This window comes from Molossus molossus, unplaced genomic scaffold (assembly GCF_014108415.1).
Source record: "Molossus molossus isolate mMolMol1 unplaced genomic scaffold, mMolMol1.p scaffold_m16_p_2, whole genome shotgun sequence".
NCBI classification, from domain to species: domain Eukaryota; kingdom Metazoa; phylum Chordata; class Mammalia; order Chiroptera; family Molossidae; genus Molossus; species Molossus molossus.
The window spans coordinates 127,930,080-127,944,707 of NW_023425355.1; the positions used below are offsets into that span (position 1 = coordinate 127,930,080).

The 14,628-nt window shown below is 39.1% G+C and overlaps 1 pseudogene; it reads right to left on the reverse strand.

Annotated features, from left to right (window-relative positions):
- Positions 1 to 10,408, reverse strand: part of LOC118635516 — a 162,799-nt pseudogene extending 152,391 nt beyond the window's left edge.
- Positions 10,409 to 14,628: the final 4,220 nt, after the last annotated feature.

The following is a 14,628-nucleotide window of genomic DNA, read 5'->3' on the forward strand; positions in this document are numbered from 1 at the left end:
TCAACCTTGGTTATTTTTTCAAAGAACCAAATCTTGATTTTATTGATCTTTTGAATTGTGTGTGTGTGTGTGTGTGTAATTCTATTTTTCTTATTTACACTCTGATCTTTTTTTTTATTTTTTTATCCTCACCTGAGAACATTTTTTCATTTTTTTTGTTCAGATAGAGTGGGAGGAAGAGAAAGAGAGAGAGAAACATCGACATGAGAGGGACACATCAAGTGGTTGCCACCCACATGACCCAACCAGGGCCAGGGACAAACTGCAACCGAGATACATGCCCTTAGCGGGAACCGAACCTGGATCTCTCCAGGGCCAGGGACAAAGTGCACCTGAGGTACGTGCCCTTAGCGGGAACCGAACCTGAGTCTCTCCAGACCACAGGCCAACGCTCTAACCGCTGAGCCAAACCGGCCAAGACCACTCTGATCTTTATTATTTCTTTCTTCTACTCACTTTGGGCCTTGTTTATCATTCTTTTTCTAGTTCCTCTAGGTGTGTGGTTAGATTCTTTACTTGAGAATTTTCTCATTCCTTAAAGTTGGCCTGTAATGCCATGAATTTCTATCTTAGGACTGCTTTTCCCATTCCCCATAGATTTTGAGTTGTTGTGTTCCCATTTTCATTTGTCTCAGGGTATCTTTTAATATCTTTCTTGATGTTATTGTTAACCTGTACATTGTTTAGTAACATGTTATTTAGCTTACATGTATTTGTATATTTCAGTTTTTCTCTTGTAATTGATTTCCAGTTTTATATCATTGTGATCAGAGAAGATACTTGATATGATTTCAATCTTCTTAAATGTATGGAGACTTGTTTTGTGTCCTAACATGTATCTTATCCTAGAAAATGTTCCATATGCACTTGAAAAGAATGTATGTTCTGATGCTCTGGGGTGAAATGCTCTGAAAATATCAATTAAATCCATCTCGTCTAATGTGTCTTTTAAGGCCACTGTTTCCTTGTTGATATTCTATGTGAAAGATCTAACCATTGATGTCAATGGGGTGTTAAAATCTTCTGATCTGACCGTATTACTGTTGATCTCTCCCTTCATGTCCATCAAGATTTGTTTCACGTATTTAGGTGCTCCTATGTTGTGTGCATAAATATTTATAATGGTTATATCCTCTTATTGGATTGATCCTTTTATCATTATGTAGTGTTGGGGTTTTTTTGTCTCTTATTATATATGTTATTCTAAAGTTTATTTTGTCTGATATAAGTATTGCTATTCTAGCATATTTTTCATTTCCATTTGCATAAAAAATATTTTCCCATCCCTTTATTTTCAGTCTGTGTGAGTCTTTTGTGGATATCTTAGAGACCACATATATAAATGTGTCTTGTTTTCTTATTTATTCAGCTACCCTATCTTTTGATTGGAACATTTAAGCCATTTTCATTTAAAGTAATTATTGATAGGTACGTATTTGTTGTCATTTTATTTTTATAACTAGGTTCCCCTTTTTTTTTTTCTTATTCTTAAAGAAGACACTTTAACATTTCTTATAATCCTGATTTGGTGGTAATGAACTGCTTTAGCATTTTGTTATTTGGGAAACTCTTTATTTCTCCTTCAATTTTAAGTGATAGCCTTGCAGCATAGAGTAGTCTTGGTTGTAGGTCTTTGCTTTTCATCACTTTGAATATTTCATACCAATCCCTTTTGGCCTGCAAAGTTTCTGCTGAAAAATCAGCTGACGATATTATGGGAGCTCCCTTGTAGGTAACTACATTCCTCTTGCTGCTTTTAAGATTCTCTCTTTGTCTTTAATCTTTGCCAGTTTAATGATTATGTGTCTTGGTATGGGCCTCTTTGGGTTCATCTTGTTTGGGACTCTCTGCACTTCCTGGACTTCTGTGTCTTTTTTCCTTCACCAGGTCAGGGAAGTTTTCAGTCATTATTTCTTCAAATAGATTCTCAAACCCTTGCTCTCTCTCTTCTCTTTCTAGTACCGCTATGATGCTGATATTGTTATACTTCATGTTGTCCCAGGTTTCCCTTATACTATCCTCATTTTTAAAAGTTTTTGTTTTTTGTTTTTGTTTTTGTTTTGCTGCTCTGATTGGTTGCTTTCTTCTACCTTGTCTTCCAAATTACTGATTTGAGCCTCTGCTTCATCTAACCTATGGTTGATTCCTTCTAGTATATTCTTCAGGTCAGATGTTGAATTCTTCATTTCTGACTACTCTTTTTTATGGTCTCTATATCCACTTTTATGCTTACTATTTCTTTGTTTAAGATCCCACTGAGTTCATTCATTCTTCCCCTAAGTTCCTTGAGGATCCTTATAATCATTGTTTTGATCTCTGTATCCGGTAAATTGTTCGCTTTCATTTCATTTAGTTCTTTTTCTGGACATTTCCCCTGTTATATAATTTGGGACATGTTTCTTTGTCTCTCCATTTTGGTTGCCTCTCTGTATTTGTTTCTGTGTATTAGGTATATCTGCTATGTCTCTCAGTCTTGATGTGGTGGCCTTATGTAGTAGGTGTCTTGTGGGGCTCTGTAGCAGTCTTTTTTATAACCCAAGCAAGGTACTCCAGGAATGTCTCTTGTATAGATTAGTTGAGTCTTCCTGTTTCAGTTGAGTCTTGATTGCTGTTGGCCCCTCTGTGAGTGGGTTTGACCCTCAGGCTGGCTGACTATGAGGCTAGAGCCCAACCACAGTGTACAAGCTGCTGTGCAGGTGCTAACCACCTGAAGCAGAATTTGTTCCAGAAGCAGGGTCTGGTGCCTATTATGATCTCTCTTTGGATATGCCATTTGTGAAGCTACTTGGGTACTGCTCTGATGTGGTCTGAAGCCTGCCACAGGTGTGATTTTTCTGGGGCCTCTTGTGAGGCTCTCCAGTGCAGGTCACTGTCAGATGCTGTCTGACTTGCCCTGAGCTATCTTTTTGGAGCTACAAAGAAACCCACAGTCAGTCTTCTCTACTGGGCCTGGGAGTAATTTGTGGGATAGGCCAGGGTGTGCTCCAAGCCAGCTTCTCCCAGCACTGATTCTGGTAGCAGGTTAGCAAAAGGCCCAAGGCACCCTGAGATCCACTTCTGCCTGCTGGCTACCTATTAGGCTCAATCACTGAAAGATCCTCTGGCATTATGCAAACTGCATAGGGTAAATTCTCAGTGAGTAACCAGGTAGGGGTGAATGGTGTTTACAAGATTGATACAGATTCAAACTTGGTGCCATTGCTGGGTCTCAGACCACACAGCAAAAGTCCCAGGGTACACCAAGACCAGCTGCCACCTGCCAGGTGCCCACAGATCTTTGTGTTGAGTGGGATCTCAGGGAGTCTTCAGGATAGGCCAGTAGTGTTCATCAGGCCGAAACAGACAGATTTGGCTGTGTGAAGGAAGGGCTCTGTACAGGAAAGGTGGCACCAGTCCAGGTGTGTGAGGGAAAATTTTCTCCTGCCCTAGAGTCTGACAACTTTGTCTGTCCCCAATTCTGGCCAAACTCTTCAATGGTCCTAGCTTGGCAGGGCAGGGCCACCACAATTAAGGAGGGTGCAGCTAGTGTTTCTCCTGTTGGTGGGGGAAGCACTGGTGAGTCTTATGGGAAAGAGGGGGAGTGGCCTCCACCCCAGAGCTTCACAGCTTAGTCTCTAACACCCCATTAATCCACCAAGACCTCTATACCAGTGACCCCAGCAGCTGACTCTTCTGCAGGGCAGGGTGACAGGGTGTTCGGAGGGTAGGGCTGATGCATTTCCCCAAGTATGTGTCATATGGAGGGGAGTACTCAACCCAAGGAATATGGCATCTGTGGGCAGTGTTGGAGAGGAACTCAGCACAAGGACCCTGGCAGTTGTCCCTGCAGCTCTCTTCTCAGATCCACACACCCCAGTCTCTCCTCACACAACTCTAGCCCTCTCCAATCTGCCTTCCCTCTGCCAGAGCCCAGTGTGAGTGCAAATGAGATTTTGTACACTAGCCCTTTAAGAGGACACCTGGGTCTCTAGTAGAATCCTCTCTCTCCCTGTCAGACAGAATCCCCACTGTTTTTCACATCCAGAATCTATGTGGGCTCCTCATCCTGACTCTGGTGCTCTGAGCTGGTGAGCCCAGCATGGGGATTGAGACCTCATGCCCCTCAAGGGGAACCTTTGCAGCTGAGATACCCTTCTGGAATGTCAGCCGCCACCCATGGGAGCAGGGCTAATCCTTTTTGTGTCTCTGGCCTTCCTAGCAATCTCAATGTGATTCCTTCTGTAAATCCTTGGTTATAAGACTTCTGTTTACCTAGTCTTCAGTTGGTTATTCAGGTCGATTTTTCTATATTTTAGTTATAATTCCATTTTGGTCCTGGAAGGAAATAAGTGTAACTTTTACCTACTCTGCCACCATCTTGGATCTATCTTGTTATATTGCAATAGCTAATGGATACTTTTTATTAAAAGCCAAATATCTCTAACATCTTAATTATGCATTTTATATAAGAAATAATATTAATGTTGGATAAAAGCCTGTATCATAAGAATTTCAGAAACTGACAGTGATCAGGCTTTGTAATTCTTAGGAAGTAAGGACATTTTCAAGTTTAATGTTTATTAATTTTGCATGTATGAAGTTGTTATTGTATGCTTGACCATTTGTGTCTTTTCATTTGAGATGTTAACATACAGAAATATATTGGAGTTATACCAGAGTTGGTAATGGATTGGATACAGTAGATCAAAGAGAAATGTTAAGATTGACCCCTAGATTTTGGCTTGCATAAGAGAATAGGTTGATGGCTGCTGTCTTGTTTGGTTAGATGGGCCATAACAATGTACATAGATTATGTAGTTTATAACAAGATGTTTATTTCTCATAGTTCTGGAGCCTAGAAGTCTGAGATCAGAGTGCCAGTACGGTTAGGTTTTGATAAACACCATCATTCATGTTACACCTTGTATCTTTATGTGGCAGGAAGAGGGCAAAAACGGTCTCTGGGGTCCCTTTTATTTATTAATTTATTTTTTAATCCTCACCCGAGGACATTTTTTCATTTTTTGTTCAGATAGAGTGGGAAGGAGAGAGAGAGAGAGAAACATCGACGTGAAAGGGATACATCGAGTGGCTGCCTCCCGCACGACCCAACCAGGGCCGGGGACAAACTGCAATCGAGGTACGTGCCCTTAGCAGGAACCAAACCCAGGTCTCTCTGGACCACAGGCCTACGCTCTAACCACTGAGCAAAACAAGCCAGGGCTCTGGGGTCCCTTTTATCAGGGCCCTAATTCCATTCATGAGGGCTCCATCCTCATGGTCCAATTGCTTCCCAAAACCCCACCTTCTTGTAGAGATGGCAAGAATTCCATTGGATGTTGAGATATGGAATTCAGAAATGATGTCCATGATGGGAAGATGTATTTTAGGAGTTGTTAGTATATAAAGTTTTCATTGAAAGCATGGGAGTAAACTGGACTGCTTAAAAAAGACGGTGAAAAGAGGAAAAAATTAGTCTTCTGTGATTGAGGCATGGGGTAATCATTTACCGGCCTAGTAAATTAGGAGGCTGATCTTAAAAACAAGACCAAGTAAAGGCAACCAAAATCTGTAAAGACATTCAGAAGAGGGAACGTTCACAGCAACAAAGGGAGCAAAATAATTAAAAGTGCTACTAAGATTAGAATGAGGAATAAATAATGATAATAACATTTCACATGTACTAAATGATTACTCTTTTGCCTAGTACTAAGCATTGTACCTGGAATTGTTACCATTGTAACTAGATAGTTATTAATATTAATTATAGGAAAGGAGCAAAGGGGAGGCATTATAATCATGTTCAGCTGGGCAGCTTCACCAGGAAGCTGCAGCTTTACACTCCCCAGGGAACCACCTGTCATTCTCTGTAAATCACTGGAGGAAGAAGTCCAATAATGGGGAAGATGGACCCATGCACAGTGACATAGGGAAAGTGCTTGCCTTTCAGCCTAGCTTAGGGAACAAAGATCATTGACTAAGAGGGTGGACTTCAGTGCAAGTCCACAAAAATTTGGGAATACATAATCCCCAGACAAAGGAATTTTCTCTCTCTTGTTCCTCTTGGTTTGCTTCTGCTTCCTTGCACTTGCTTGTTCTGTGACCCATGCTAACCTGCCAGGTGGCCCTAGAAGCCACATGGCCCATGACTAGGTGGACCCTACATACAATGGACTGCAACTGAAACACAAGCTAAGCTAGTCAGATGCTGGACTGGACTGTGGAAATATGAAGTGGAAACTCTGGGCATTAGCTTTGATCTTAGCCCTGCTGAAGAAAAAATGGGACTTTTTCCAATGCAGGACAGAGGGAGATGGGACCTTGGAAACTCAAGGGTTTGGTATCACAGAAATAAAGCTTTCCCTGATACCTCATCCTCCCATGGGGGCCTCAGGAAATTCTTGTTCCCCTGGCGCACCAAGAGCTCCACTTCCACCAGCAACAGGTGGGGACATAGAGGACACCCCACTGATAACAGAATGATTAATTAATCTTTAGTAGTACCATGAGGTGAATACTATTATCTTCATGTACAAAGAGGAAAACAAGACAGGGAAAGTAAAACAAAAAAAAAAATCCTACTGAAATTAACACGGTAGTAATTGGTGCGTGTGGGATTGGAACCCAAGCAATATGAGTCCAGAGAGTGTACACTTAGCCTGTATACTCTATTGCATCCAAATGATCTGAAAAAATATTCACTGAATTTTTTTCCTGTACATGAAGAACAAATAGGATTTTGTCAAAGCAGAAAGGTCTGACAGCTGTGAAAGGTGTGCTTTCTTCTGCACACACACTTCAGGTTCCATTGAATGGTAGAATGAAGTGATACTGATTTTTCTGAAGCCACAAAACTTCAGGAGTTAGGTAAGGATCCTTGAGTGACAATAGAACTGTGTAAATGATATTACATATGGGATTTTGGTTGGTTCTGATACTGTGTTGAAAAGTTACATTCCAGTTTTCCTTTAGGGAATTATGCATCCTGAGATCTCAATTTTAAGGCTTTAAGTGACGCTTACCCCTTCCTCAGTTCCAATAGGGTTGCATAAATCAAGCATATCAAAAAGAGTATCATGTTCAATTGCCAGATGGATTGATTGATATGGTTTCCTTGTTATATACAACTCTGTTTTAAAACAATGGAATTCTCTTCTAAAATAGTAGAAAAATCTTGTCTAAATCTGCTGCCATACTTTCTTCCAAAAGGTCAATTCCTTGCTTCTGCCCCGATCTGTAGAAATGACGATGTAGTTCTTCTAGAATGCTATGGCATGTTGAAGCAGGAGCATGAACTCAAGAATACCACAGCAGATTTAGTTGTGGATTCAAGGTGACTGGAGACCCTAAGTGAGAACTACTCCACACAGATTAGAAATTTCCATGTTATTTAAATTAGGTAATGTGTGTTCACATTTAGACATCATTTATTCCTTTGTGTACTGGAGATCTCTAAGAGCACTTTCAGGATAGATGATTTCTTAGAAGTCACAGAAACCAGAAAAGCAGTTAAACTCACAATTACAGTTTATTACAGTGAAAGGATGCAAGTCAAAATCAGCAAAGGGAAAAGGCACATAGGGAGGAGTCCAGGTGACACCAGGCACAAGCTTTTAGTTGTTCCCTTTCTGTGTTATACTTACAGTGCTTCATTATTTCAGCACTGATGTGTGATGGCACATGCAAGATGTTGAGAACCTTGGTCATGCAAGCATGGAGTAGTTCCATCACTGACTTTGCCCCTCAGTCTTCAGCCCCCACAGAAGTCAAACTGAGATACCATGCCTTGAAAGTCCCAAGTATAAAAAAACAGACATTCACCATAAATCACATTGTTAACATAAACTATCTGGTGTGGCCTAAAGGATCAGATGTACAGATATTCTTATCAGGCAGGATATTCCAGGAGTTCAGAGGTTATATCCCAGGAGCTAAAAAAAGACCTTAAGCAAATATAGGCCTTTGAGCAATCCAGGCCTCAGAGTTAAACATTTACTGCATAGTATATGTATACATTTTTGTTATTTTTATATATGATATTTTTGTCCTGTATAATGTCTTAGTGATTTCTATTGTATATGAAAAATTATTTATAATTCGTATGTCATATATATATATATATATATATATATATATATATATATGTATATATGAAGTTTTTTCCATTATGTATCAGTAGGAGGTGAGGCTGGGAATTTGTTTCTCTATTAATTGCCCAGGTGATGCTGATTCTAGGACCAAAATTTGAGAATGACAGTTTGACTCTATGAAGGACTAAATACAACATAGAGAAGGATGCTTTGCTTTTGAAGAGGCAAAAATATTAAATGTTTTTAAAAAAAATGGTCAGAAATCTCAGGTACCTGAAGTGTTACAGATAGATCTTAGTCGGAGCCTAATGACAACTTGCATTTCTTGGAAGATTTCAGTTTATGCCACTGTTGCTGTTCAGTGATCACAGTTTGAGGCTCTGACTATGGTCAATATGACTAATAATGATATAAGCTATGTTGTGTGCCTATACTAAACATATACTAAAAGTCAATATTTTTCATCTCATTTTAGCTTCACTCTGAAGGAAAGGTATTGAAATATCTCCATTCAAGCAATAAAGAAACTGAGGATTAGAAAGAAAGAATAACTTTGCTCCGGCCAATGGGCAAATATGCTGCAGAGCTTCAATTGATGAGAACCTAGAGTCCAGGACCCAAAACCCAAATTCTTGAATGAGATGAGGATAAAATATAACACAATGGAGGTGCCTGCCCCGTGTCCTTCCTGGCAGTAAACGTCATCCACATGGTCAGTCTGAGGCCACAGCTGCTACTGCTTTGTGGGGATTTCAGATCTTTCTCTGTACCCCTGGGGGAAGCCATGACTAGGTATCCATTGTGACAGTAACTCAAGTGTTTGGAATGAAGGTACGGTGGGTCAGACTTCTCTGCAAATCCGCATTTGTCTGGGTTATGAAAGCCACTGCTCCTCCCTCTCATGGGAGAGTTTGTCCCCTAATGTCCAAGGCCAAAAGCCAAAATGCCAGGTACTCTCTGATCGTAAAGTGTGGTATTCGTGTATTTTTTTTGTGTGTGTGTGTTTTGTTAATCCTTACCCAAGGATATTTTTCTATTTGTTTTTAGATAGAGTGGAAGGAATGGAGTGGGAGGACAGAGAGAGAAAAATCCATATAAGAGAGACACATCGATTGTTTCCCACACGACCCCAACCAGGGTTGTAGATGGAACCTGCAACCCAGGTATGTGCCCTTGACCAGGAATCAAACCCAAGACCCTTCAGTCAGCAGACCAATGCTCTAACCACTAAGAAAACCAGCCAGGGCTCTTTTTTTTTTCTTTTTCCCAATTTTAAAGCTGTCACTGTTTATTAGCTCAAAAGATTACAAAAATAGCCCTGGCCAGTTTGGCTCAGCGGTTAGAGCGTCGGCCTGCGGTCCGGAGAGACCCGGGTTCAGTTCCCGCTAAGGGCACGTACTTCGGTTGCAGTTTGTCCCCGGCCCTGGTTGGTCGTGCGGGCGGCAGCCACTCGATGTGTCCCTTCACGTCGATGTTTCTCTCTCTCTCCCTTCCTCTCTCTCCCTCCCACTCTATCTGTACAAAAATGGTAAAATATCCTCGGGTGAGGATAAAAAAAAAAAAAAAAAAAAAAAAGATTACAAAAATAACCATTGTAGTTACAGTCCATCCTTCTAAGTCTGTTTATTTGCTCTTCCCTGTTACCAGCATCTTCACCTTCTACACAGTGGGTGGTATTTTTCTTCATTCCACCTCATGGAGAAGATAATTTTAAGGGCCACAGAAAATTTCTTTGAAGCATTTTCCAATGGTATAGATTTTGTGAGTCAGGTCCTCCATGCACATGATGCCGTATTTACCAAAAGATCAAGCAATTAAAATGTTATCTGTCAGGGCAATTTGTTTTGTTGTTGTTGTTGATTTTGTTATAACCAGGCTTGTAGATTCATTAATTTACTGACTTTAGGTATGGATACACCCATGCAATATATAGTTCCACAATCTTCAGCATGTTAATCGAAGATTTGTTGAGCTTAACAGAAGGTGCCATTGAAGATCTGGCGAAGGCAAAGAAGTTGTAGCACTTTTTGGACCTTTGGCCTCACACCATTGATACCTGTGATTCTGATTACAAATGCCAGTTTGGGTTTTGCAGGTACATAGAAGTTGCCAGCTTCTCTTGCCATGCTACCCATTCGAATCTCAGTTCTGTACATATGTCTGTAGTCCCTGTGATAGTGCTTAGGTTTTTCACAGATAAGCTTCCTCCTTGCCTTTCAAAGCATCTTTAGGGCAAACTTCTTTCTCAGGTGCTTGATCTTCAGCTCTGTGAAATTCCTTCACTTTTTCTTAAGGGTTTCTGGCACAGCAAGAACCTTCTTCTCTTCTGCACCCTCCATGGTTCCAGCCGGGAAAGGTGTTCGTGTAACTGGCAGAGGACCGGACCAGAACTGTTCCTGCAGGTCTCAGCTCACTTCTCAAACCACAGATGTATAAGAGTTGGGGTGAGAAAGGAGGAAAGTGTATTTTGAGAGGTTTCTTTCTGCATGGCAGGAATGCTCTCCAAGCCTACGATAGAGGGAGAGTCTGCTTTTCGCTGACTTCCAACCCAGTGCCAGAAGTTTCAGAAAGTCTGCCCCACTGAGGCCAAATCAGCAGGGTCCTCACTACAGACACAGTGAGTGATTTTTTAACCTCTTGAAGAAATAACGTCCCTGAGCAAGTGTCCTAGTTTAGAGATAACTGTTTGTATTTTTCGTCCTACATGGGACTTCAGATATTCTATTGAAATATTCTGTGAGTTAGGAGAGTGGCAATGGGGGAAATAGGGAAAACATCTGTAACAAAAGTTAATTAATTAATAAAAAAAAGAAATATTCTCTGATTATAACAAGGATGTTAAAGCCAGAGACCGGTGAAGGATCTCATACATGTGGAAATTTCTCATGCACACTTTAGTACCCTAGAACAATGGGATGAATTGATATTGGCTGTTTTGCAGTCTCTGGAACTTCAGTGGTCCAGGGATGATCTATTTATTCAAAACAAAACAGTAAATGTTATCTTTTATTCAGTTATGGGGAATCTGCAATGTTAGCATGCATTGTAATAATCTACTGGATTTTTCAACCCATAACTGGACCCCTCCTCTATCCCCAGAGTTTCTGATTCAGTACAATTGGAGTGGGGTCTTAGATTTGGCGTTTCTAACAAGTGCATGCATGATGTGGATGCTGCTGTTTTTGCGAGCACCTGGTTTAACATCTAGAGCTACTATTTGAAGGGAGGTTATCTGAGAACTAAACAAACATAAATAAATGGGGGACCTAATGATTCCTGATGTTAATGTCTGTGAGTGCCTAGTGTCAGGAATACTAGGATAGTAGGAAACTCACCATTTTTTTTTTTATAATTGAAGGAAATAAAATAATTCAATTCCAAGTGCAAGCATACTAGATGAAAAATTATAAATAACTATTTTAAATGTATAAATTTTGAGCTGAATTAAAATTTGTCATTTTGTTAATAAATTGTTCTTTTAACTAAAAATACCCCCAATAAATCTGTAATTACTTGTATCTATGCAGTCTCAGGAAAGACTGTAATATTGTTTTGTGACAAAAATATTGGACTTACATTAATTTTGCTGCAGTTTGCTAAAACTTTCCAAGGTACAAAGAAGAGAAATGAATCTTCCAATTAAGAACTATTTTCTTTTGAATAATATAATTGGTTCCTTAAAGCCAATATTTATTAGTGATGCATATGTGAATTTGTAAGAGAGATTTAAAATAAATTGATCAAATTAAAAAATATGAAATAGTATTTGAAAGTAAAGAGTTAAAATAGGCTCACATATGTTTACATAATATGTTGCATTTTTATCATGGTGAAATGTTTTTTGAATATACTGAATATTCAAAAATTGTTCATTTTTAGACACTGATAATGGACATGAACATTTTTCTTACAACTATTTTCTGTAAGCTTTTATATTTGGTCTTTGGTTTTAGGAAGCTTGATAAATTTGCAATGTAGGCTTTTGCAAATTGGCCATCAGTTAATTATTCATTTGGAAAATTCAGGTTCAGCAGATTGGTTTTCAGTGAATTGAGCTAAAGAAAGACTCTAGTGGATACCATTAGCTTTAATTGCTCTGAATTATTCCATTATTTTGGAGAGTTGTACTGTAGTTTTTTGGGTAGGAATCGCCCTTACTGCAATCTGAAATGATGAAATTTATATGAAATTAATCATATCCTCATTTCCAACTAAAGGGTGCCATAATCAAATGCCCAATGAATGGATTTATAATATCTTCAGTGATAAAAGTATATTGAAAAAAAAAAAAAAAGCATTGGAATTCTAACTCTATTACTATTAATAGAGTAGAAATATATCTTCTCAGTCTGCTGCTTTGCTTTCTTCCAGAAGGTAGATTCCTTGCTGCTGAACTGACCTGTGGACATTTCAGTACTTCCAGTGGAGTCACATGTATGGTGCTTAATTTTCCCACCAAGGATGTGAGGAAACATGTGCATGTTTTAGTGAAGATAATTCTATGCCTAGCTTCACTGTGGCCTCATAAACCAATCTGATCAAAAAGAACGCCTGCTCTTATTGGCTTTGTTGATATATAATATTTTACAGGCATCCCTCATTTTATTATGCTTCAGTTTATTGCACTTCACAAATGTTGGGTTTTTCACACATTGAAGGCAAGACCCTCCACCAACAAAAAGATTACAACTCACGTTATTGCGATGTTTGCTTTATTGTGGTGGTCTGAAACGGAATCTGCAATATCTCCAAGGTATGCCTGTAGTTTTAAATATTTGGAATCCTAACTCTATTATTGTTGAAATATTTTTCCTAAATCTGCCATTTTGCTTTCTTCTAGCAGATTGATATTGCCCTCATCATTGTTATTTCTGATGCCACTTTTCTTAAGTGGCATATTGAGACAGAAGCACGAGGTCAAGGTTCCCTGGTGTAATGTCTTTGTCAAGATTTGGTCAGATCTTTGTTCTAGGCTCTAAGTGACTGTCTGGGGAATGTAATCAAGGTTTCTTTCATCATCCAATCAGCAATTCCATTATCTGAGACGGTTAAAGACTGTGGGTTTTTGTTGTTGTTAATCCTCACTTGAGGATATTTTTTCCATCAATTTTTTTTGTTAAGAGAGAGTGGAAGGGAGGGAGAGAGAGAGAAAGAAAGAGAAACATGGATGTGAGAGAGACATATCAATTAGTTGCCTCCAGCATGTGTCCCAGGGCAGGGAATGAACCTGCGACCCAGGCATGTGCCCTTGACTGAGAATTGAACCTGAGGCCCTCTAACCACTGAACCACACTGGCCAGGGCTAAAGAATTTGTTTTAAAATCCTCTGAACCCATCAGATTAGAGGAAAAAATAAAAATAATTAAGTTTGAACTATTCTTACTGTATTTTCTATTTTACATAGCTGAACATAATCTCCCCCAATAGTATCCTTTACATAAGTAAAGCTTATTTGAATTACTTCTGTGGCTTTCTTACTATACAATAATAAACTACTGTTTACATTGGCAGATTCTGTTTTATGTGAAACCAAATGCTCAAGTGATAAAATAAATGAATACACTGGGCTTAGTAAAATTAAAATATTTCAAAGACACCATCAAGAAAGTGAAAGGGAAATTCACAGACTGGGAGAAAATATTTGCAATAATGCACACTTTTAACTTGCTATTTTTAGTCATAAAAAGTCTGTTGAACCTTTGATGTTATGGACTAAATTGTATTTCCCTAAATTCTTACATTGAAGACCTAACCCTCAATATTACTGTATTTGGAGGAAGGCCTTTTAATTTGGAGGAAGATAATTAAAGTTAAATGAGATCATAAGAGTGGGACCCTACTCTGATAGTACTGTTGTTCTTAAGAGGAAGAGACCCCAGAGCTCTCTGCATGTTCACAGAGGAAAAGCCATGTGAGGAGACAGTGAGAAGGCAAGTCTGCAAGCCAGGAAGAGAAGCTTGATCAGAATCCATGTCTGCTGACGTCTTGATTTCAAACTTCCAGACTCCAGAACTATGAGAAAATCAATTTCTGTTGTTTAAACCACCCAATCTGTGTTAATTTGTGATAGCAGCCCAAGCAAACTAATACCTGGGATAATATTTAATATCAGCTAAGCCAGAAACTAAAAGTCATCAATGAACACCCACCCCAAAAATAGACAAATGATTCATGAATTTCATAAATGCTTGTGAATTTTTCCTTCCAGTCCTAGTCTCTTTGTGAACTTTGCTCCATCGTGCTGGTATTTCCATAGTAAAGGCCAGCTTTGCCTGTCTTCTACATTACTAAAGCTCATTCATCTCTGCTCTTCTACACCGATCTTATGCCTAGCATGTTTTCCACACTGTAGTTTGAATAATTATTTTAAAATGAAATTCTGATTGTATCAATACTCTACTTCCAAGTCTTTATCAGTCCATCTTGTTTATTATTAAATGTATTATCTGCTTTTTCTCAACTCCTTATTTTTATTTTATTTTATTTTGCAAATCCTCATCCAAGGATATTTTTTTCATTGTTTTTTTAGATATAGTGGAAGGGAGGGAGGGAGAGAGAG